Consider the following 26362-nt stretch of genomic DNA (forward strand, 5'->3'; position numbering starts at 1 on the left):
ATGGTACAGCAGACCAACACTGCAACCACAGTACAAACACTGCAACATCCAGCCAGCATGCCAAGACCACGAGAGATTCTAGAACCTGATAGCAGCCATCCATGGCCAACAACGAAAAGCAGAGGTGAGCATACCACTAACCTCCTTCTTGCCACAGCAACACTCTTCCTCAGCCACAGAGGACATCAAGACATCATACACAACAAAAAAAGAAAAGACTGATAACAATGAAGTAAATGAGTATAACTCCAAATACATTGGATAAAGACTTGGGGGGAGGGAGGGAGGGAGGGTGGGGGGTAGTATAAGGGTCTGGCACATACAGAGTTAATTTGGGGCTGAGTATAGTACTGCCCACACAATGATGTAAGAAGGCACATGACCTTGACTTAGGAAGCAGTGTGGTGTAGAGCAGAGAAGCATATGGACCTAAACATGGAGATAGCAACTAGCTTTACTGTACATGTGTAAATAGTTCTAGTAGTTAGTAAAGACTTACAGTTAACCTACAGGAGACTACGGAGCCTTCTTTAAGCCATACCGTTCTGTAACCAAAATCCTCCCAGCACCTGCCAGTAGCACTCAGCATAACTTTGTCTTAAATTTCTTAGTTTCTATATCATTTCAGGTTTCAGCATTTCACAATCAGCTGCACACAGCCGCATCATGATGGTCACAGCTGCCCTCTTTGCCAAGGCTGGAGGCTACATCAAATTTCCCAACAATGGGGCCTCCCAGACTCAGAGAGCACTTAGATTTTCCTCTGTTGCCAGGTTCCCACAAGTATAGGGCTTCATTGACTTCATCCATGTAGCCATTAGGGCACCAAATGATAGGCTGGAAAGGTTCATCAACAGGAATTAATATACAGCTGCAAGCCTGGGTGACTAGGCACTTTACAGCCTTCCGGGCTGAATATTGAATTCAACAACTTTAGATCTTAAACTCCCCCTCCCCTCCCCCCCTGTTTCTTCCCCCTCCCTTTTGTTTGTTTTTTTTCAATAATTTATATAGATTTTTCTTTTCCCACCTATTTCCATTATTTTTAAATCTACAACCAATACCCTGTCAGTCTTTCCACCCCACCCCCACTAGAGCTGTACCTTGACTATCCTGCCATCCATTCTTAATTAGCACTTTTCTTAGATATCACCACCTTCAACACCTCTTTGATCCTTTTGTCTGTGACATCCTTTGATATCTGCTCCTATCACTGCTTGCTTGTCCCCACAACCACCCCACCCTCAACTTCTCTCTCCCCCCGCCCCCCACCTTAAACCAGCTTATATTTCACCCCTCTCCTAACTATACTTCAGTTCTGTTGAAGGGTCATGTTGGACTCGAAACGTCAATTCTTTTCTTCTCCACCGATGCTGCCAGACCTGCTGAGTTTTTCCAGGTGATTCTGTTTTTGTTTTGTGATTATTATACAGCTGGTGTGTGACCACAGTAAAAACTTACTGCATGTCAGTAGTACTGCAGTGACACAAATTGCTATTCAAACTCCGAAACCCAGAGTTCAAGCTCCTCTACCTGATGACTCTTCCTGCAAGTGCAGGTGTCCAGGACACAAGAAGTGTCCTAGGGTTCCCAAATGGCAAATGACATGCATTAGACTGTCCTAACGTGTCTCGATATAAACTACTAAATTTCTTACTTCAACTCATGGCCCCTTAGAGAGAAAAAAAAGACAACAGTAATACTCACCAATCAAATCATTTACATGCTGTCCGTGACACCACTCCTTGATTTGTTTTATTGCTTTTGAATTAGCCTAATACATACTGTCAATTCTGCTCAGGTCATTGCTCTGTCCTGGTTCTTCTCTCCCACTCTCTTTATACTCCTGCCACCTCTGCTCTTGCTGTTCACCCCTGTGTTTGCTGGCCTGCGTTGGTTCCCAATCTGATAATGCCTCAATTTTCATACACTCAATCCTAGTGTTCAAATCCCTCCAAGGCCTCAACCCTCCCCTTTATCTGTAACAGCCCTACAAAATTCCTAGACTCTGCTCTTCCAACTCCGACCTCTCACCTTTTCCTTTGCTCCAAGATTGGCAGCAGCGCTTTCAGTTGCCTAGATCCTGAGCTCTGGAATTCCATCCCTAAACACCTTTGCCTTGCTACCACTCTTTCCTCCTTTAGTTCACTCCTTGGCCAAGCTTTAGGTGGCCTGTCCTAATATCTCATTATATGGGTTGGTGTCAAATTTTGTCTGCTTCTGTGAATGTATCACTATATTAAAGGCAATATATAAATGCAACTTGATGTTGGACTGGACATACATGTCTTTACTCTCTCTGAAGACAGACCAGGGCCTGAATTTTAGGCTTGTCAGCAGGACTGGAAGCAGATGTGAAATCTGCTCCCTCCCACGATCGGCTTCTGACAGCGATATCATGCTCCCTGACTGCTTCTGGCTGCTGCTAAGATTTTCCAAGGGTCAGGCTACTTTTTTGAGGTCTTGTGCTATAAAATGTGGCTGGAATATGTCTTCTGCAACCAGAACCCATGACATGCAGGATGTAAATGGCTGGAGCCAGTCAGCCCCCCGCTTTTCAGACGAATGCTTTGCGGGATCTTCTGGAGGCAGTCAGCGCACAACAGGTAATATTGCTGCTGCGAGATGGCAAGAGGAGGCCACCACACTTAACATGGCATGGACGGAGGTGGTAACTCGTTAGTGGACCTGATGTAGTCTGAAGGACCGGGACACAGTGTGGAAAGAGGTTTAATGACCTCCTGCACTCTGCAGGGTGAGTATTGATTCCAGATGTAACTGTGGAGAGATGTGTTTGTGTGTGACAGCACTTGCTGGAGCTCTGGTGTGAAATCCCAAACTTAAATTGATACCTCTTCCTGTGCCCTTAAAGACTGCATGTGATTAGACTGGATGGCTGGCATGAGTGTAAGGGTGATGTGCCACAATGTGATGAGCACCTGAATCTACGTTTTTGGGGGAGGCTAGTACATTCTGGCATCCAGAGGGGAACAAATGAAAGCGCTTTTGTCGTTACAGAAGAAAAGGAGTCACAATGCACAGGAGTGAAGATGAATAGGTGGTGGTGTACCTAATCTGCTGATATTAAATCAGGTGAAGGAGCAGATCCTTGAGATGGCATGCGAATATAGAGCCAGATCCACTGGTCACGGAGAGGCAAGAGTCTCGGAGTAGGGTAAGAGTCCAGTGAACAAGGAAGAGATTGGGGGAGGGTATGAGAGATGGAGAACGGTGTTTGTAAGACTGACAGTTGAAATCCACTAATCCCTGTTGCTCGTCCGTTCAGAAATCCTTGCTCAACCAGATATCCATTCTTGAGAAGCAACCAGACTGCATGCACTCTGAGCTCTTAATGCTGCTGGAGGCTTACACATGTTCCCCCTTCCATACGTGGAACATCCTCTAAATCGCAGAGCGAGCCTGAGGACACTCCCTTGACATAAGGGGATGACCTGCAGCCAGATGCACCTCCGTTACATCCTCCCTCTGCACCATGCACCAGCGTGGATACGGGCATGTTGGTGGACATATGCATTTTGGAGCGAATGGCAGTGCATGCTGGGGAAGGTATGTCACACTCACTTGAGGAACTCTGGAGCCAGGCCGCCAGCAGAAGGAAGATTGCTAGAGACCTGGATGATGCTAAGGCCAAGGCAGATGATGAGCCTCTGGAGTCATCTATTAGGAGGCAAATGCTGGATGTTCAGCAGGATGCATGTGAAGATCTAGCAGAGATCCCTGGGAGTCTGTGTGCCACTGTACTGGAGGAGCCCATGCGGAGCATGAGCACTCTATTAGCCCAGAGCTCTGAATGCATGGCTTCCTCCATAGAGAGAGTGGCAACTCTCAAGGAGAGGCAGCTCCAGGAACTCAACCAGTGGTTTCTGGGGCTGCATTCAGCCCTGCAAACACACAAAGGTAGATGGTTGTGGTTGTTGGGAGTCAATCATCTCAGCTCCATGACATCACTGCAGGAGTTCTTCAGGGTAATGTCCTCAGCCCAACCACCTTCAGCTGCTTCATCAACGACCTTCCTTCAATCATAATGCAGAAGTGGGGAAGTTCGCTGAAGATTGCACAAAATTCAGCACCATTCGTGACTCCTCAGATACTGAATAGTCCATGTCCAAATGCAGGAAGATCTGGACAATATCCAGGCTTGGGCTGAAAAATGGCAAGTAACATTCACACCATACAAGTGCTAGGCAATGATCATCTTCAACAAGACAGAAACTAACCATCATTCAATGGCATTGCCATCACTGAATCCCCCACTGTCAACATCTGGGGGTTGCCATTGACTAGAAACTGAACTGGACTAGCCATATAAATACCACGGTTACAAGAGCAGGTCAGAGGGTAGGAATCCTGCAATGAGTAACTCACCTCCTGACTCCCCAAAGCCAGTCCACCATCTGCAAGGTACAAGTCAGGAGTGTGATGGAATACTCCCCACTTGGCTGGATGAGTGCAGCTGCCACGACACTCAAGAAGCCCATGACAAAGCAGCCCACTTGATTAGCACCCTATCCACAAACACTCACTCCCTCCACGACCAACACACATTAGCAGCCATGTGTACCATTTACAAGATGCACTGCAGGAATTCACCAGGGCTCTTTAGGCAGCACCTTCCAACCTACCATCTAGAAGGACAAGGCCAGATAGATTGAAACACCACCAACTGGAAGTTCCCCTCCCAAGTCACTCACCATCCTGACTTGGAACTATATCGCCATTCCTTCACTGTTGCTGGATCAAAATCCTGGAACTTACTTCCTAACAGCACTGTGGGTGTAACTACACCACATAGACTGCTGCGGTTCAAGAAGGCAGCTCACCACCACCTTCTCAAGGGCAACTAGGGTTGGGCAAAAGATGCTGGCCCAGCCAGCGAAGCCCACATCCCGTGAATGAATTAAAAAATACCCACTGGCAGTGACCTCAGCAGGTCACTGCCAATGTGAAAGATGGTTGAGGCACCTAATGAGACTGCTGGCACTCCATCCATCTCTGGTGAGTCGGGAGGTTCAAACAGACCTCATGTTGGTGGATGATCTGCAGTCCCATGCATCTGAGGGCTTTTCTCAGGGCGCTCCTGATGATAGCAGCAGCTCTTCCGCTCCTCTGCCAGTGACCGTCACATCTGAGGACACCGTGATGAATGAGGAGTTTCCAGCTGTGGTGCTGGACTCTCCTGCCCAGCCAGGGCCCACATAGGCCCCAGCGACCAGAGGACACCCGTCAAGATCATCAAGGCCCCCAGGGCATCAGAGACAGCAACCTGCCTCCAATGCAGCTGCTGGCGAAGGGGAAGCACCAAGATGGCACTCATAAGTAGAAATTTAAGTCGCTGTGATCACGTAAGGGGTCTCACAGATGAATCATTTTTCACTGACATGTGTGTAATGGTGTTTTTACATCTCACAGATCACTCTTAAAATGTGAGATCATGTCCAATGGCCTTAGTATACTTCATGCAATTGTTAGGGAGGAGGCCTGGGAGTCATGTGTTACACATAGACTGGGCTGAAAAGTTTATTTTAGATGTCGGGACATGAGTGGAGGGTGACAGGAGGGCCTCATCAGCACAGAGCAATAAGGTGGCGGTCACCTTGTCATCATTTCCTAATTGAAAGACCTCTGAATCAAGGTCTCCCTGCACTTCCTGCCTCCTGTAAACATCCTCAGTGCTGGATATTGCTCCTCATGTTGGGGATGATCAGGCTTCTCCTCAGCTTCAGCACTGGAGTTGTCAACTATGGCCTCTGGAACAGCATCGCTGTCTTCATCCTCCAAATGGTCCCCACTTGAGAGAGCCAGATTGTTTATGACACAGCAGACTACTACAATATAGGAGTTGCATTCCGGAGGATATGCAGTGATCCCCCTGAGCGGTTTAGGCAGCAAAATCTCACCTTGAGCAGGCCTATTTCCCTCTCAATTGTGGAAGCATGACTGCGGTTGTAGCTCACCTCAGCAGGAGATCTTGGGTGTCTGAGCGATGTTATCAGCCATCTTTTTAGTGGATAGCCTTTGACCTCAGTAGCCAGCCATCCAACCTTGCTGGTGCAATGAAGAGCCTTGGCACCTGGGGGTGACGTAGGATGTAGGCATCATGGCAGCAGCCTGGATACCTGGCACAAACCTGCAGAATCTCATTCTCTTGGTCACACACAATCTGCATGTTTAGAGAGTGGAAGCCCTTTCCATTCACAAAGGGACCCAGCTCCCCCGCTGGTGCCTTGATGGGCAGATGGGGTCAGTCATGGCTCCCTGAATTCTCGGAAATCCAATTATGGCAGTGAATCCTCTGGCACGCTCTGCCTGGCTGGCCTCATCTGCCCTGACGTGTCGGAACAGTGCATCTGTAACCAACTTGATGCAGCTATGCAAGGATTTTTTAATTTCAAGAATTCAAAGATGGGCTCTGAAGAGTCATGCGGAGTCAAAATGTTAACTCAGTTTCTCTCTCCACAGATGCTGTCAGACCTGCTGAGTTTTTCCAGCATTTTCTGTTTTTATTACCAATTGCTTTAATTTTGTCGGCCTAAGGGTGCACTTTTATCCACTGTCCGGGTGTGCATATAGCAAATGCAGACGTCCTCAGTCGTTTCCCTTTGCCAGATGGCATTACTCATGTTCCAGTACCTCAAGAAGTAGAACTTGTGTTGAATTTCCTGGACTCCTCACCAGTCTGTGCGAGACAGATAAAGAATTGGACAAACTGGGATCCAATTTTAGCAAGAGTCCGTGAATAGTTATTGCAACGATGATCAAATGCACAAGTCTCTGAAGAATTAAAACCATTCTATGCCCGTAAATCTGAACTGAGTTGTCAAGATGGTATCTTCTTATGGGGAGTAAGAGTTGTCATTCCTTTGCAAGGAAAAGAACCTCTATTGGCTGTATAGTGCGCATCCTGGTGTTTCAAAAATGAAGGCGCTCGCCCAAAATTATATCTGGTGGACAGGTAAAGACAGTGATATAGAAAAAATGGCTAAACACTGTCTCCAATGTCAGCAACAGCAGAAGTTGCCTGTTTCAGCTCCACTGCATCTACTGGCATGGAATGGCCACCTACACCATTTGAGGTTATTTCGGGACCGATCATGTTGCAGATAGAGGTGACTATTTACCTGGAGAGGCGGAGCCTTCTTTGCCACTGAAACGCTGTCATGCCCAGGTAGCATGATCGCTGCCTGTACATTCCACCTGCTGGGTATTGGCGCCTTCTCCTGTCCCTTCTCCCTTCCAAGGCCTGCTGTTCCTCCATCCCTTCTGGATGTGCATCTCAGTCCAGAGGGCAGACTCTGGGATGGTGCCTGCTGACAACTGGCCTCCTCTCCCTTCTCATCCTCTCCTTCTGAGGAGGACCCTCCAGGTGAGCACACAATCCCCATGTATGACCTAATGGCGGTACAGGTTTCAGCAATGAAGGGGGCCTTCTGCAGGAAGCCTCTGCAAATGTTTAAACCTCCTAGAATTATCCAGATCAGACAAAATATTCCAAAAATATATAATCCACCAACAAATAACTCACTTCAAAACTCCTAACTCCTCAATTCTCCAACATCTTCTAGGCCTTTTATCCCACCATGGATGCAGAATGAATGAAAAACATGAAGGCTGCCTAGCTGATTGGCCCATGTGCCAAACAAAAAAACACAAGGGCCACTCAAAATCACAGTGGATTGGGGCTTAAATGGCTTTAATTGGCCCTTTAATTGTTGGCAGGTGCACTTCTGATTTCCATGTGCTCCCACCAACCAAAATATCATGACGTCAGGCAGCCCTCCCGAAGTCATCATACCCCATTTCATGAAGCGTCATGCCTGCTGCGCATCCACATGACAAAGGTAAAATTCTGGCCCAAGTTAAATTCAGTGAAGCAAAGCTTGATTTGAAACATTAAATTGTGATACAACAACCAATACCAAATAGGATAGCACCCTGCCAGTATCAATCATCACCACTGCTGAAGTTGATTTTGGGGGCAAGTTTGCATCTGTGACTGATGCTGGAGAGGATTACACAAAATACTAAGACCGTAAAGTCCTCCTGCCAGCCTGAAATGTGTTCATAGAAGGGTATTTAATTGTTGTATTGTTAATATTTTTAATCTGAAGATTAAAATCTGTTTTATTGATCCAGTCTCCCATCTCCGACCAAGTTTAAAAACAGGCCCAGTACAGGTATTCACAGTCAGGCAAAAGACACTTTAAGCAATTGACCCTAGCTGGATTAAAACATGGAATGAGAAAACAGCAGTTCGTCTATCAAGCCTAAATCTCACAGAGACTAAATGGATTAATTTATTTGATCTTGTGGGGGTAGTTTACCTGTAAGTGTTCAATGATTGCCACAATACATGACCCATGTTCTCTCTGAGCTGTGCAACTACATAACAACCCCAAAGACCCTATGCAGGCTGCACACAAGACGGCTCTTCTTTAAATTACTATTTGTGTCTATTGTACTCTATTTAAGAAAGAGACTATATAGAAGCACACTACAGTGTGCTTGCACATGAACAGGGGAGAGAGTTCATCCTGAGTGAGACACAGCCAGAGTGGGTACTGACAAATTGATGCACAGTGGGAATTCGGTGCTTAGGGGAAGAGGTGCTCTTTGCATTTTTTCCTTGCTATCCAATGAGCGAGATCTTGCCCTGCTGCAGCAGTAGAGGCTACAAGGGAAAGGAATGACTGGTAATTAGTGAGTAAGGTCGGGTAAGTATTTACTACTTTAATTGCTTATAGTTTAAGGTATTTTTGTGGTTTATAGTTTGTATATTCTATAGTAACGAGGATCAGGAAAGAAGGGCCCTAGAGTAATTGATTTAAAAGGTTTAATTTAAAGGGATAAGTCATGGCAGGAGAGCTCAACGCCGTGGTGAGGTCCTCGTGCTCCATGTGGGAAGCCGGGGACATTTCCAGTGCCCAGGACCAGCATGTGTGCAGGAAGTGTGTCCAGCTGCAACTCCTGGAAGCTCGTGTTTCAGAGCTGGAATGGCGGCTGGGGACACTGTGGAGCATCCGCGAATCTGAAAGGATCGTGGATATCACATTTAGAGAGGTGGTCACACTGCAGGTGAAGGGACTTGAGGAAGGAAGGTTGACCACCAGGCAGTCCAAGAGAAACAGGCAGGTAGATCAGGAGTCCCCTGGGGTCCCACTCGCAAATTGGTATTCCATTTTGGAGGCTGATGAGGGCACTGGTTCCTTCAGGGAGTGCAGACAGAGCCAAGCTTCTGGCACAACAAGCAGCCTGTCTGTACAGGAGGGGAGGAAGGGAGGAACAGCAATAATAATAGGGGATTCTATAGTCAGGGGAACAGATAGGCGCTACTGTGGCCATCAACGTGACCCCAGGATGGTATGTTGCCTCTCTGGTGCCAGGGTCCAGGATGTCACTGAACGGCTGCAGAGCATCCTGAAGGGGGAGGGTGATAAGGCAGAGGTCATAGTACATGTTGGTACCAATGACATAGGTAGAAAGAGGGATGAGGTCTTGCATCAAGAATTCAGGGAATTAGGCAGTAGACTAAAAAGCAAGACCTCTCGGGTCGTAATCTCTGGATTACTCCCAGTGCCACGTGCCAGTGAGCTCAGAAATAGGAGAATAGTGCAGATGAATACGTGACTTAAGAGTTGGTGCAGGAGGGAGGGTTTTAGATTCCTGGATCACTGGGACCATTCCTGGGGAAGGTGGGACCTGTACAAGTGGGACGATCTACATCTGAACCAGAGCAGGACTAACATTCTTGCAGGCGGGTTTGCTAGTGCTGTTGGGAGGAGTTTAAACTAATTTGGCAGGGGGAGGGGACACAGAATGTTAGCAGAATAGGGACACATCATAATACAGTAAAACAATCAAGTCAGAGGGAGTACAGCTACATTAGGTTTCAAGGTTTCATTACTTTAATGCCAGGAGTATTACAGGTAAAACGGATGAGTTAAGGGTGAGGATTGACACATGGAATTGTGATATAGCAGCGATCACTGAGAAGTGGTTGAGGGAGGGGCAGGATTGGCAGCTCAACATTCCGGGATATAGAATCTTCAGGCGAGACAGGGGAGGGGGTAAAAGAGGAGGTATTACATTATTAGTTAAGGAGTCAGTTACTGCAATAAGGAGCAATGATATCTTGGAGGGGGCACCGAATGAAGCTTTGTGGGTAGGGCTTAGGAATAAAAAAGGGGCAGCCACATTGTTAGGTGTGAATTATAGACCCCCAGGTAGTCAGCGGGAAATTGAGGAGCAAATATGTGCACAATTTGCGGAGGTGTGTAAAAACAATAACAATAGGGTAATTATATTAGGTGATTTCAACTTTCCCAACATTAATTGGGATAGACATAGTGTTAAGGGCTTGGATGGAGCGGATTTCTTGAAATGTGTACAGGAGAACTTTTTAGGTAATTATATGTAGAGGGTCCAACAAGGGACGGCACAGTGTTGGACCTAATTCTGGGGAATGAAGCCGGACAGGTGGCTGGGGTGGTGGTGGGGGAGTATTTTAGTGATAGTGGCCACAATATGGTACAGTTTAAGTTTGTGATGGACAAAGAAATAGACAAGTTGCAAAAAAATGTTTTGGATTGAGGGAGAGTAGATTTAGTAAAATAAGGCAGGATCTGGCCAAGGCAGACTGGGGACAGCTGCTTGTGGAGAAATCTACAGAAGAACAGTGGAGGGTGTTCAAAAAGGAAATAGGGCGGGTACAGGCTCAACATGTTCCCTCTAGGGTGATAGGGAGGAGTAACAAGACCAGAGAACCATGGATAATCAGAGATATTCAGGTTACGATGAGAAGGGAAAGAGAGGCTTTTAGCAGGTACAAGGGAAGCAAATCAGCGGCGGCATTAGTGGAGTACAGAATAAGCAGGGTGGGGCTTAAGAAAGCAATTAGGGGAGCAAAGAGGGGATATGAGAAAGCTCTGGCCGGTAAAAGTAGGGAAAATCCCAAGATATTCTATAAGTATATCAATGGGAAGAGGATAACCAGCGAAAGAGTAGAGTCCTTAAGGGACCAAGGGGGCAATCTATGGGTGGGGTCAGAGAGCATCGCTAGAATGTTGAATGAATACTTCACAACCGTCTTCACCCAAGAGAATGAGGATGAAGGCATCAAACTCGGGGAGAGAGACTGCGAGGTTCTTAAGCAAATTGATATAGGGAGTGACAAGGTATTGGAGGCTTTGGCAGGCTTAAAAGTAGACAAATCTCCAGGTCCAGATGATTTGTGTGTCCTTGACTGCTGAGGAAGGCAAGGGAGGAGATCGCAGGGGCTCTGACCCAAATTTTTAATTCCTCTCTGGCCATGGGGGAGGTGCCAGAGGACTGGAGAACAGCTAATGTGGTTCCGCTATTTAAGAAGGGTTGTAGAGATAAGCCAGGGAACTACAGGCCAGTGAGTCTCACGTCAGTGGTAGGGAAACTATTGGAGAAAATTCTGAAGGAGAGAATCTATCTCCACTTGGAGAGGCAAGGTTTGATCAGGGATAGTTAGCATGGCTTTGTCAGAGGGAGGTCATGCCTAACAAATCTGATTGAATTTTTTGAGGAGGTGACCAGATGTGTAGATGAGGGTAGTGTAGTTGATGTAGTTTATATGGATTTCAGCAAAGCCTTTGACAAGGTCCAACATGGGAGACTTATAAAGAAGGCAAATGCACATGGGATACAGGGCAATTTGATAAGGTGGATTCAAAATTGATTTAGTTGTAGGAGACAGAGGTTGATGACAGAAGGATGCTTTAGTGACTGAAAGCCAGTGTCCAGTGGCGTAGCACAGGGATCTGTGCTCGGTCCCCTATTATTTATCATTTATGTAAACGACACAGGGCAGAATTTTCTGCCCACCGGGATGTGGACCCGACCCAATCTCCAGTGGGCGGGGAGCTGATCCCCGCCGGAGAAGTAGGCCCCGCCGCCATTTTAAGTGGGCTAAGTGCTGCCTCAGGGAGAACGCTGACAGCTGTATAAACTTTAAAAATAGAAAAATTAAAAAATCCTTAACATGTCCCCCTCATGTGACAATGTCACACGAGATGGGACATGTTATTAAATTTCACTGAAACTTTAATAAACTTTTTTAAACCCTACATGAAACCTCATCCCGCCGGTGGATGAGGTTTCATGTTTTTTAATCCTGCCTGTTAATCAACAATTTGACCTCAGAACTGCTATTCTCAGCAGCTGTCTAAAGTGAAAACATAGAAGCAATCGAAAGTGTTTAAAAAATTAGAAACCGTAATTTATCTTACTTGGCTACATTTACAATATTATGAATTTTTTTTTATTCATTCATGGGATGCAGACATTGCTGGTTAGGCCAGAATTTATTGTCCATCCCTAATTGCCCTTGAGAAGGTGGTGATGAGCTTCCTTCTTGAATCGCTGCAGTCCATGTGTTGTAGGTACACCCACAGTGCTGTTTGGGAGGGAGTTCCAGGATTTTGACCCAGCAACAGTGAAGGAATAGTGATATATTTCCAAGTCAGGATGGTGAGTGGCTTAGAGGGAAAATTCCAGGTGGTGGTGTTCCCATCTGTCTGCTGCCCATGTCCTTCCGGATGGTCGTGCTTATGGATTTGGACGGTGCTGTCTAAGGAGCCTTGATAAGTTGCTGCAGTGCATCTTGTAGATGGTATACACTGCTGCCACTGTGTTGGTGGTGGAGAGACCGAATATTTGTGGATGTGGTGCCAATCAAGTGGGCCGCTTTGTCCTGGATGGTGTCTAGCTTCTTGAGTGTTGTTGGAGCTGCACTCATCCAGGCAAGTGGAGAATATTCCATCACACTCCTGACTTGTCCCTTGTGGATGGTGGACAGGTTTTGGGGAGTCAGGGAGTGAGTTACTCAGCACAGGATTCCTAGCCTCTGACCTGTTCTTGTAGCCACTGTATTTATATGGCTAGTCCAGTTCAGTTTCTGGTCAATGGTAACCTCCAGGATGTTGATTGTGGGGGTTCAGAAATAGTAATGCCATTGAATGTCAAGTGGTGATGTTTAGATTCTCTCTTGTTGGAGATGGTCATTGCCTGGCACTTGTGTGGCATGAATGTTACTTGCCACTCATCAGCCCAAGCCTGGATATTGTCCAGGTCTTGCTGCAATTGGACATGGACCGCTTCAGTATCTGAGGTGTCAAGAATGATGCTGAACATTGTGCAATCATCAGCGAACATCCCCACTTCTGACCTTACGATAGAGGGAGGGTCATTGATGAAGCAGCTGAAGATGTTTGGACCGAAGACACTACCCTGACCTCCAACGACCACAACTTTCCCATTTATTTCATTTTATATACTTTTTAATTCATTTCAAGACCTTTCCACATTTACTTACATTAGAAATTCTAAGAACTCATAAAAGGAATTAAAAGTCTTTGAAAAATTAAGAAGTTTAAAATTGCTTAAGGGCTTTAAAAAAACTTAACATAACACTGCAAGGTTGCTTGGTCCTCAACGGACATTCCTTCCACTGCTGACATCAAAGGGAACACGGCCTCGACGCTTCTGCGCCTTTCCATTACCCCTCATGGCTGCCTTCACTGATTGTTGCATCCTGCAGTCGGGCTAGGAAGTCCCTAAATCTCCAGCGCAAAAAGGTAAACGTGAAGTTTAAATTATGGTCAGCAGCAAGTGCCTCGGACTCACTGCTTACCGGAAGATGTGGAATTTTCAGTTTCGATAGCTTTCAAATGTGATTAACTCAACTTCTCCCCTCCTGATCTGTGTGTAGTGTGGCTTATTCTGCTCTCACCATCTCTACACTAACTAATTAGCTAATTCTACGCAAAGTAGGGATCTAACCAAAGATTTCAATTCTGTTTGTCCCAGTTCCAATTTGAGCAATGTTTCACAGCTATTCTGAATGCCTTGTTGTGTCTTTTGTTCCTCTTTTTTTGCTAATCATCAGTTAAGCACAGTTTCTCCTGAAAAAAAGAGCCATTTGATGCTTACCTATCCATCGGTTAACTTCTACAATCCTAGTAAATACATCCACATCAGTGTAGTCTTTGGATATCGCTTTCAAATAACCTGAAAATCAATAATGATTAATAACTGTAGATTTCAGTTTCCTGCAAATCAATGATTATAATATTCAGTTTCTTTATTTCTTCCAATCATGTTAAGCAAACATTTCTACTCTCCTTTATCAGTTCTCCATGCCAATCCAGAATTTTCCAGTTTCTTGCACATCATTTTTAATGGAAAGCAAGTTGGCTTCCTTTACTCACTATAAAATGCCCAGTAATATAAAGCATCTGCTCCCATCAACTTTTCTTCAATTTCCTGAGTAAGCAGCATTACCTATGCTTAACAATTCCTCCTGACATTGTAGTCAAGAAAAGGAACTTTCAGTCTTGAAAGTTAAACACAAACTCATTCCAATCACAATTAGCCATAATTCAGTGGAGTATTTAACCTGCTGTTGGTGGGGGGCTTGCTGTCCAGAGAGGCCACCCGGCAAACCGTGTTGAATTGGCCAGTGGCCTATAGATGGGTCCCTCATTCACAGACATTCTGCGCTTGATAAAAGACGTGGCATCAGGAAGGGGGACCTCCAGAAAGCCACTTTCATATCCATGCTATTGACACCCATTTAACCCCCTCCCCGCTTTCTCCTCCTCCCCGACTCCATCCTTCCCCCCGCCGCCCCCGCACACACACCACTGTCTGCAGATCGATGGCCAGTCCCTCTTGCAGCCCTGAGTGATTGTTCAGCAGCTCTTGGGGCATGATTTCCACCTCAATGGGGCCTTATTCAAGTGGAAGGCCCAATGTTATCTAGGTAAGTGCCTAGTTATGTGGCAATTGCATTGAGCCTCACAGAGAGAAGCAATGTGAGGTTTCCACCAGTTCTTCAACCAGTAGCCAAGCCCCCGATTGTACTCTTCAAATTCCGCCCATTGTCTCTCAGGATTTGGCAGGAATCAGCTGCCAGGGAAGTCTGGGAGGTTTGGTTCAGATGAATGTGGCAGAAACTCAATGGTCTAATTGTCTCTTGGAGGTTGTCTGAGGTTAGGGTCTGCAGACTGAGAATGAAAGAATGTGCCAAATGGAGACTGCGGTTTAGTTTTTTCCCTGATAAATTTGGGTAATTGTCAGGATTATGGTTCTGGCCATTCATGTCAATGCTGTTTGTGGGCCATTACTGTGTGTAATTTGGCTGCTGTGTTTGTGTAGAGTGACTGTACTTCAAAAGTAATTAACCAGTTGTGAAGCATTTTGGAACCTCTTAAGGGTGTGAAATGCACAATTTGCAAGCTATTTCTTTCTTAATTCCTGCAGCCTCAAGGAAACCCCTATCTATGTTTTTGCCAAGGGCTAAAAATTGAGATAGTATCCAATTTAATTTGGGTGGATTTCTGCTGCCAAACCCACCAATAGTCTGTATCAAGCTATATCCTGAGTGACAATATGATGGGGAGCCCCTGCCTCCCCTCATACATCTGCAGTATTCCTTGCAACCAGAAAGTGTAGTTATTAGAGATTGTTCCCATTATATTGTCACAACTCGCTGGGGATAGTGTGCTGTGATATCAAGCCCCACTACCCCCCGAGCCACGACAAATGTGAAAAGTTTGATCAACCCACCTAATTGTTTAATTTAGGTTAACAGAATACGAGCACCAGGTTTGTAAACTTAATAAGTAAATAACTATTTATTGAACAAATTGTCTTTAACCAGTGGCAAAAGAAAGAAATAGGAACTGCTAATTTCTAACTCTATAACCTAAACTCTACCCCTTCTTAAATCCCTATACACACACATACAAGACATACAAAAACATGGATTTTAAGGGTGGAATAAAACAGTTCAATGGTACCAATTCCGGAGTACAGGATTCGATGGGTTGATTTTGATTGATGTCTTCCAAATTCCTTTCAGTTCTTTATTAATGATACAAGGTGGTCTTCCAGCACTTTTAGTCTTTAGTTCACTGGTTGAGCACTTGCATTTCAATGTCTTTAACAGTGATTTTCCCCTTTGTCTCTTGACAGGGGTTTTCAGAGAGAGAGAGAGAGCAGGTTATAGAGATATTAGGAGAAAAAGTCAGCGAGCTATTATTGTAGAATTACTGGAATTTGACACACAGGAGGCAGAGGCTTTAGGTATTTTTCCTTTCAGGCTAGGAGCTATTCTGCTGCACTGCTCTCGCACAAACCCTGGTCACCTGGTCAGGAGGCAATTAAAACATTGTTGCCAGGCAGTTTCCCATTAGACCAGACTCCTCCTTGGCACCATATTGTCTTTTATGGTGCACTCTGTTCCAGGACAGCAACATTGTATATCCCTCACACTGTTTCAGTAGACATGTCTTTCAAACTGCAGCCATTGTCATTTTAATCCACAGTCCAACAGGAATAAAAAGATATGTTCTTTGCAATATCTACAATTAATATCCATACTGAATGCTATTTGCTGAATTGTTTTCAAAAATTTTTAAGTCGTAAGTATTATGGTTGTGTTACCATCCATACAGTTTGAACCTTTTTTGGAATAGAAGACAACAGTTAGTATGCATTAACATTTATTGCACATTATGGTAATTTTTTCGCTTCAGATAACACATTTCAGCATGGCAAATAATGGAAAGATATCGGGCGGATCCGTCCCAGATTTGCACTAAGCGGGGTAGCCACTAGCCGCAATGGCGGCTTTTCACGCCATATAGTCCCATTCCCACCTTATTAATTATGCATTCCCGGGAAACACACCGGGTCGCCGACAGCACAGTCTCTGATTCGCCCACCGCGCCATCATCTTAGGCCTTCAGTAAGCCGGGCGCCATATTTAAAGGCCGCCCCTGCACAGAGCTAGCACTCTTCAAGAGATAGGAAGCTGCTGCAAACTGATGGCTGCCAAAGGGAGGAAACATGCTGCCCCCAAATTTAATGATGCCTCACTTGAGCACCTACTGGATCTAGTGGAGCCCACCGTGATGTCCCCTACCCCCACTCTGGGTGAAGACTAGCAAGCAAGGTCACCAATCCAGCATGGGAGGCAGAGACAGCAGTGCTCAGCACCAATGCCCTGCAAAAAAGGACAGCCTTCCAATATCGAAAGAGGATGAATGGTCTCATCCGTCCCACCAAGGTAAGTCACTCTTCTCATCACTCTCAACTCACATACTCAGAAAACGATCACACAGCCACAGGGATCTCACACCTCAAGGGACAACACCACTAACTCACACACACCCCTCACATCTCCATCAGGCTCAAATCCTCATCCTGTCCATGGCTCCGCTTACCACACAAACATTCCATGCAGTGCCATGCACCCTGTTCACGCTCTCTCCATCTGTTTTCATGCAGGAGAAGCTGGCTCACAACAGCAGGTAGAGGTCCCAGACCAGCGATGGAGTGGCCCGCAATACACCCCTCACTCATTTTGAGAAACGTGCCATCATGCTGACTGGTCATGGCGTGGACTGTGCCTGCAGTGATGGTGAGGTCGGCGGTGAATACCCACGCGAGGATCCTGCACCACATCATCCCTCTGCCAACGCAGCTGTGAGTGTTCTATCACCTGCTTTTGATTAGTGCTGCCATGCACTAATCATCTCAACTTTGGTTCACAGGGAGCTCTGCCAAGTATCAACACCCTCAGCCAGCCCTCACGTCCAGCCATGAGGAAACTTCCTCCATTGAAGAGCTGGAAATAAGCAGCCTGGAAGACCCGTCACAGCACTTACACACACCCTCCAACAGTACAGGGACACACACCTTGGTGGGACCTAGATCTAGAGCAGACTTGGATTCACAATCTAGTGGTCACCACACGGACACTTGTCAGCAGCAGAAGGTGGCAGTTTCAGCCGAGCTCCCTGGCACTCAGAGGACTGTTGGGGAAGAGGCATCTGTGAGGTCCGAGTCAAGATGACAAGCCTCTGTATTTGGCCTTCCGAATCAGAAGAAGACGTGAGAAAATCACGCAGAGCTGTTGGAAGCCCTCAACAGAATGGCACGCGAGCCGGAGGAATGCGTCCGCCTGCTCTCCAATGAAGTGATGCCCACATGTGTGCACATTGAAATCACCATAGACAGTATGAAGGACGCCATGGAGACCCTGGTCCAGCAGAACGCAGAGATGCATGCAGACCTGCACTCCATCGCAGTACCCATGGCTGAGTTCCTGCAATGGCAATGCGAGAGGGAAATGGGGCACCTCAACATCCCTCCAGGTGCTCCTTCCCCTCAAGGAGTCAGGCCAGGGCCCTAGGGCACCCACAGGGAGGAGGAGCAGCAGCAGCTGGACACCTCAGAGTCATCTGCTCTTTTTTTTTATTATTTGTTCGTGGGATGTGGGTGTCACTGTCTAGGCCAGCATTTATTGACCATCCCTAATTGTACTTGCTCAGGAGGCATTTAAGAGTCAACCACACTGGAGTCACATGTAGGCCAGATTTCCTTCCCTAAACAACATTAGTGAACCAGATGGGTTTTTACGACAATCAGTTTTGTAGTCATTATCAAACTTTTAATTCCAGATTTTTATTGAATTCAAATTTCACCATCTGCCATGGCGGGATTCGAACCCAGGTTCTAGTGTCTCTAGAACACTAGTCCAGTGACAATACCACTATGCCACCACCTCCCCTCAGGAGTCTCAGAGGCTGACCTTTCCCTCTGAGTCCCCTTTGCCTGTGACCCCCCCTCAACATTGTCCTCTGTCACTGCAGACGGAACACCTGGCCCATAGGAGGACTTCCAAAACAAGCTGGGGCCTTCAAGGCCTTGGCTTCCCAGAGGACCCATGCCAAAGTCATCAGAGGCAACAGAATCAACCATTGCACAGGCTGTCTCCACCTGTCCTACAGATCTCAAGGCAGCACCTAAAAGAAATGATAGGCCTAGAAAAGTTAAGAATTTCTGATCACAAGTGGTAGCATGGGTGAACACATCTTGTCATTTCATAATCTCAAAATATATTCACTTTCACTGAGTAATGTGTAGTGGTGTCTTTCAGCTTTATTTGCATGCTTCGTGAGTTCTCCCCCTGAATCCACCCCCACTACAGTTCAGCTGCACACAGCCAGGCCACAAGTGATTCTGGAGGGAGAAGTGTGTGTGTGGCAGGGCCTTACAGAGCCTCTTACAAGCATTCTCCCACGCATGTGGAGCCTTCCTCCATCACTCTCATCTCAATATCCCAAGCATTTACAATGCTACCTGCTGGGGTTCTCTTTCAGTAGTCCATCTGAGCTCATCTGCATCTTTGCCCACCTGCTGATCACATTCCCATACAGCACCTGTGCCCACCCAACATGAGGCTTCACTCACTTTCGATTTCAAGAACGTGGTTGTAGTAAGGTTTCTTCTCAGCTCCCCCATCCCCTCCACTAGTCACTCATGTCCTTTTGCCCATCACTGTTGACGCCCCTGGCATCACCATCCGCCTCCCCACCATCACCAAACAACCAGAACCCTTTTCTTTCCAGGATGTCCAGGTGAACATGCACATTGCCCTCCTTCCTGGGAATCCCACCCCATCCACATTGACCTCTCCAACCTCATCCTTCCCACCCTCAAGGTCCATGTCTTCCTCCAAGTCCTCACCAACCATCCTCGCTATCCCTTCTACCATTACCATCACACTCTCACCCTCCCACCCTTCCGGCTCACTCTGCGCCCTCTCAGATTCACAATTCCCTCCTACCATGCCCACGCTCAGTCTATTCCCCAGGAGACAGTCACTGACTCCACAGACCCCCTCCCTTGTACATTCACCTGGGCATCCCCCTCTTTCTCCCTCCTCCACCCTTACTCCCTCCCTCCTCCCAACCCCGCATCCCCCCGACACCTTTGTTGCCCCCTCCAAACCGGACATGCCCTCTCCCTACCCCCGTCCCCCCAGTAGACCTTCCTCTCCCAGTCTAACCTAGACCTTTCTCTCCCAGCCCCCCCAACCCCTGGTACACATTCCTCTTCCACTCACAGCTGGACCTTCCTCTCCCTCCCTCACTGATCATCCATAGCAGCCCATGGCCAAGATGCCCCAAAGCAGACCCCAGGCATCAACAGAGACTTTCCACATTCTGTGAGCTGCTTCACGGCGGAGCCATGTCCATGAGAATCCACCCAGCATGTGATCCACATGCTCCTTCAGGGTCCGGCAGATGTACAGCTCCAGCATCTTCTGGTCCTCAGATGTCTGGGATGTGAGCAAGGCCCTAAAGGTAAGCCCCGACTTCTGAACATCACACTTGTCAAGACGTGTTCTGGGCCAGCATGTTTTCCCGCCGACACAGGCAGTAAATTTGACATGGGGGATGATTCCGGCAAGCAGAGCTTATAATTAGATGCAAATGTATTAAAACGATGTTCCCAACTTGCGGCGGTGGGAAATGTGGTCCACTATTGAAGGATGGAGAGAACAATCGCAACCTGGTTTCACAATGGCGTGAAACCGATTTTTGGCCTTCTTACTGAGAGGGACCCGCAGGCTTTGCAGAGTGTGCAACATGGCACCGTTCTGCAGTTAGGGCGGGAACCTGCCTCCGGGCGAGGCGCGAAGATCAGGGAGGGTACACGAAGTGGGACATAATCCCTACCTCTAGAAAAATAAAAAGAAATACTGGAAGCAGCACACCAGTAACCCAGAAGTTAAAGTGTTACTGTTGTGGGGGTGATCATGCACCCGAAGTCCATAGATTTAAAGAGACAGGATGCCACTACTGCCACAAAAAACGGCATGTTGTCAAACAGTGCAAGATTAGATCAAGACAGCCATTCAGACAGCAGGTCCAGTTATATGAAGTGCACAATATAGATGAGCCAGAAGCTATTGAGGCTGACTCTTATTCCCTACACAATCTGAAAGCCAGGAAAACTGAACCAATCACTATTACACTTCAAGTGGAAAGCCTCTGGTCATGGAGGTTGACACAGGAGTATCAACCACAGTGGTGGGAGAACGCATCTTTAAATGCCTCAGCGAAGGTACCAAGCCATTGAGTTTGGAGAAAACCGCTGCTCAGTTAAAACCATATAGGAGAAGCAATACAGGTGAAAGGCATCACCTCTGTACCTGTATCATACAGGCAATAGACAACTCAGCTGCCAATAATTGTTGTAACAGGAGAAGGACCTAGCCTTCTGAGCCATGATTGGTTAAAAGAAATCAAACTAGACTGGTCAGAAATTTTTCAGGTCAGGACAGAGTTAAGTTAATAATGGGATATGATAGTGTCTTTTGGAACAAGATAGAAGAACCGAAGGACCTTCACAGGAAGCAAGGATCCCTCAGGTCAGGGTTGGTTCCATGGGAAAATCATGAAAAGAGGTTAAACGAATGCAGTGCAACTCTGAATCAACTGAAACAGTTAGAAGAATAAAATCAACAGCGTTCAATGTTCCAGGAGGAACCCGAGAGATACAAACAAGAGACAGAAGAACTGAAGAATCACTTGATGGAGACAAAAGAGGCATTAGAAGGAAAAGTAATGGAACTTTCCAAGATGCGAATGGGTAGTGCAACCCCTGAACTGAACTGAGTTAACATTTCACCAGAATGAAGGATGACAAAAAACCCTGTGGCAAACAGGAAAAAAACAGAAATCAAAGCTGAAAAGCCAGTAAGCCATATATTCAGAACCCTTTCTGCAGCCGAGAAAGTTCACTCTCAAATTGAAAAAGAAGGCTTATCTATTGTATTTGGAATAAAGAAGTTCCATCAATATTTGCACAGTCGACACTTCACCATAGTGTAAGATCATAAACCACTGTTAGGGTTGTTTAGTGAAGATAAGGCAATCCCACCGATAGCCTCTGCTAGGATTCAAAGATGGGCTTTAATTTTGTCAGCGTAAGAGTACATTTTTATGCACCTTCTGGGTGTGCATATAGCAAATGCAAATGCCCTCAGTTGTCTCCCTTTGCCTGTTAGTATTACACATGTTCCAGTAACTTAAGAGGTAGTGCTTGCGTTAAATTTCCTGGACTCCTCACCAGTCTGTGCGAGACAGATAAAGAATTGGACAAATCAGGATCCAATTTTAACAAGAGTCCATGAACAGGTGTTGTAAGGATGGTCAAATGCACAAGTCTCTGAAGAATTAAAACCATTCTTTGCCCGTAGATCTGAACTGAGTTGTCAAGATGATATCTTGTTATGGGGAGCAAGAGTTATTATCCCTTTGCAAGGAAGAAAACCATTATTGGAAGCACTTCATAGTGCGCATCCTGATATTTCAAAAATGAAGATGCTCAAAGTTATACCTGGCGGCCAGGTATCAGCAGTGATATAGAATAAATGGTGAAACACTGTCTCAAGTGTCAGCAACAGCAAGAGTTGCCCGTTTCAGCTCCACAGCATCTGTGGGAGTGGCCTAGTCGACCCTGGGTTAGACTGCATATAGGCTATGTAGGTCCATTTCTAGGTACCATATTTCTTGTGATCATCAACGCACATTCAAAGTGGTTGAATGTGTCTGAAGTGAGATCACCTACATCATCTGCAACCATTGAAAAAGTGTGCCAGAGTTTCAGTGCTCATGGTTTACCTGAAGTTATTGTGTTAGATAAAGGTACTGCTTTCTCTAACGCTGAATTTCAAAGATCCGTGAACCTAAATGGATTAAACATGTCAGAACAGCACCATATCACCCCTTGTCCAATGGGTTAGCAGAAAGTGCAGTACAAACCTTTAAAGCAGGCATGAAGAAACCATCATAGGGAACATTAGAAATGCGAATTTCAAGATTCTTGTTTAGCTATCGCACAACTCCTCATGCGACCACTAGTTTAACACCTTCAGAATTGTTAATGAAGCGCCAACTTCATACAAGATTGAGTCTGGTATTCCTTAATTTAGAGGGGTAGGTGGAGAGAAACCAGGGTAGTCAGAAAATGAATCGTGATGTTAACAGTAAAGGTTGAGAGTTTACTGTGGGAGAGACAGTTTTTCTATGAAAGTTTGCAACTGGACCGAGATGGGTCACTGGTACAATCTTCTCTCAAACAGGACCTTCATCTTATCAAGTCAAAGTGGAAAACAGGATTGATCGGAAACACATGGATTATCCTAGAAGTCAAGAAACAGTTAATCCACCTGAAATTAATGTCAAAACTTCGACCCCTGAGGTGCTAGATCGACAAAGAATAGACATACCTGATGCTTCTGTTGAAGTAAATAATTCTGAACTGCCATTGTCTAGGGATGTCCCTGAAGTTGCAGTTCCTGTTCAAGTCAATCCAATGGAAGAACTTCCAGTTGTAGAGTTGCATTGCTCTACCCGAATCTGAAAACCTCCTCAAAGACTAAATTTCTAATGGCATGAACTGTATATAATTGTATATAATATGGGTTAAGATGTTTTTACAATAAGAGGGTAAAATAAAATTAAAAGGGGAGGAAGGTAGTAATTGTAAGTTAAACCATTTCTTACTGTTATGGGGATCATGTGACTGTACAGACGAACCAGCTCTAAGCGCACGGAATCTTAGGGGCAGATCTTTTGAGCCTTGGTCTTGGAACAAGCATGTAGCCTCACCAGGAGTCTGTAAATAAAGTTTACTGTTTCTTACAAGAAACTAGCCCTGCATCCCAAGTTTATTACAGACATGGTTATAATATTGATGAATTTGGACAGCAGAAACCTACCCAAATTAATTTGGATACTACATAAACAGGCATTGTGCTCAGTAAATTTTACCTTCAATCCAAAATTATCTGGGAACGATATTCTGCACAAGAAACAAACCTTGTAGTGTCTTTGTTGTTGCATTATTCATCTGCATTAAAAGAAATTTGTATTACAGACAAAATAAAACACATAAATAAACAATTCTGATAGCTTATTCTTCTCTTACCATTACTGGATTGCTCCATGTTATGCTCAGCAGGAATAAGATTAATTCTACTCCAAAGGTGAAAACCATCCTCTGATGTCACACTGTTATCTGTACAGCTGACTTGTATGAAAGCTTGAAGCTGGGGAATTGTTCTAAACAAATGAATTACATGTCACTTATAAAAACCTCAAACATGTTTTGCCATTAGCTATTCCAAGCATAGTTTCTGCAATTACCATACTCCTCTTAAAGAAAAATTGCAATGGCTTATTTATGTTCACATCATATTTGTGATACTCTTTAAAATACCTTAACATATAACTTAACAGCATGCAAAAATGAAGTATCTGGAGTTATATTAAGATTTTTCACCTTTACATAAATATAGAAGATACAAACACATCAATATTTTTGAATAAACAAAGGGAACGACAATTGTATTGTAAAATCTTTTTGTGTAGTCAATATGATTCATACAAAACATATCCAGTAACTATGTATAAGTATGTACATAAATAATTTTCAATACATATAAATGCAACGCAATATTTTTAGCTTATTCTAATAACTGGCCTACATTTTGCTAGTTCCTTTTTTGCATTTAAAGAATCATTAAATTTGTACTTAAAATTAGACATCAAAACAAAACCTTAAAAGCAGCTCTTTACAATTAAATTGCACGTGCCTCTCACAAAATTAGTGTGTTGAATTTTCATTTCCTGGCACTGAGCAACCCTGTGTCGGGAAGACGAAATGGGAGGCATGACGGGTCACATTTTTATACTTCTTTGATTTCCGCTACCCCCCATTTTTGCCGGGTCAGGAAATGTAGCAGGTCACAACTAGACGCTCACTTAAAGTAGCATCTGTTTCACTATTTAAATGCCTGCTCCAAATTCAATTTTCTGTGTTATTGCTATTTTGGTGGAAACGAGTGGGTTCCTGAAGTCTGTGGGAACTATATCAGGTAAGACAATTCGTGAACCTTGGGAGTTGGGAACCTTTTGACAGGTAAGTTTAAAAACTCTAGCCGAATTAATTTGCCATAATGTAATGGTGTATGTTGATTTGAGTAGATTTTCAATGCAGTGATTAAACATAGGGCTCTGTCCTTAAAAGGTAAGAGACCATTAAATTAACCAGCACTGAGTAAGGGTTTAAGTGCATGTGAGCCTTTTCTCCAGTAGATAAAATCTTTTTCTGCATTCCACAGTATGGATAATCAGATATTAATGTATGTAGTGGACATTGATTTGATGTCCTGACATCTGCTGAATATTTGAAGCACTCTTCCAGTATCCACTAGGTACAGAACCAATGTGCCACATAATAACACTGGCAATTCTTTGGAATGCTCATGAAATAAAAAAAATCAGGCATTCAACATTCTCTTCAAGAAAAATTGTCCTCTTACATTCACATAAAACTGTCAATAAAATATAGTGTGTGAAAATCCCATTTAAGAAAACCTTATCCACCTAACACATCTTGATCTTGTCTAATTAAATATACCGACATTGAAAAACCATGTCAAAGAAAGAGTTACTACAATTCAATAAAACTGTCACTCAAACAAAGCTAGTAGTCCCCTTCAAGCTATGTAAACAACACCCCCAACCCCCCACAACTGGGCTGAGTCTATTAGTAAGGCTTAGATCACAACCAAGCATTCATAATGAGGTCATTTAACAAAACAGATGTGTGTCCATCTGTTCATCCTGCTTCTGTTGATCCAGATGCCTCATTATGAATGCTTGGCTGAGGGGGAGGGTGGTGTTAAACTTCTGACAGCCAGTTGGTGAAGTCAATCTTTACTCAGTTTTAGATTTATTCTTGAAATGAGACGTAACAAATGTATAGCTCCTAATTCAACAACCCACCACCAGTGTCAATAAGTGTCTATTTATACCTCTTTTGTTGAACCCTTAAATAATTAGGCATCCCGTTTGAAAGGGACACTATTGTCCCATTTTTAAAAAAAAACAAATATTAAAGGCAACTTTTAAATCTAAAGTAAAATGTCATTTCCAATACTGCTGATGCACTCCGGCACCACCGCCACCCCCCCTCCACCTCCCTCTACCGTGTCCACTGGTTGTGGAAGGCTTCAAATATACCGATGGACACCATGTGCTCTCTCTCCAGGGATACCTGAAAGCAGAAATAACCACAGAAGAGAGGCAGGCAACCAGGCCAATTGTCCCCCTTGACCACCTGCTGTCTGGACCTGTTAATGCCACACATTGGCCAAGCCCAGAGCAGTCCTTAGAGAAGATCCTCTGATTAGCCCATCTACATCCCCTGTCAATCATGTGGCCAAAGTTCAGGAGCTTGTGGCTGAAATGCAACAAGAAACTGAGGAGCAGCCCTTTCAGATAATGGAAGAGTAGCTGCAACCTCACATACAAAACACTGGCTCCTCCAGGCCAAAGAAATTACAGGCAGCCTAAGAGTCTGTGAATCAACTCAACCATCTACTGCATAGGACTGCCACATGCAACATCCTCCATGTCAAATCCGGTTGACAAAGGGAGGACTCCCTCAT

At 45.1% G+C, this 26362-nt stretch overlaps 1 long non-coding RNA gene across 2 annotated transcripts in view; it reads right to left on the reverse strand.

The window, feature by feature from the left end:
- The window catches only part of LOC144684703 (uncharacterized), a 53573-nt gene that overhangs the window by 18483 nt on the left and 8728 nt on the right, over nucleotides 1–26362 (reverse strand). The window contains exons 1-2 of one of the 2 annotated variants that reach the window (XR_013577547.1): nucleotides 15846–17178; nucleotides 13975–14052 (exon numbers count right to left, since the gene is read on the reverse strand). This is a non-coding gene — a long non-coding RNA (uncharacterized LOC144684703). Of the gene's footprint in view, nucleotides 1–13974; nucleotides 14053–15845; nucleotides 17179–23678; nucleotides 23970–26362 lie in introns of those variants that run through there. The other variant, XR_013577546.1, reaches the window with a different exon arrangement.

Source organism: Cetorhinus maximus, chromosome 9 (genome assembly GCF_964194155.1).
Source record: "Cetorhinus maximus chromosome 9, sCetMax3.hap1.1, whole genome shotgun sequence".
Classification (NCBI taxonomy): domain Eukaryota; kingdom Metazoa; phylum Chordata; class Chondrichthyes; order Lamniformes; family Cetorhinidae; genus Cetorhinus; species Cetorhinus maximus.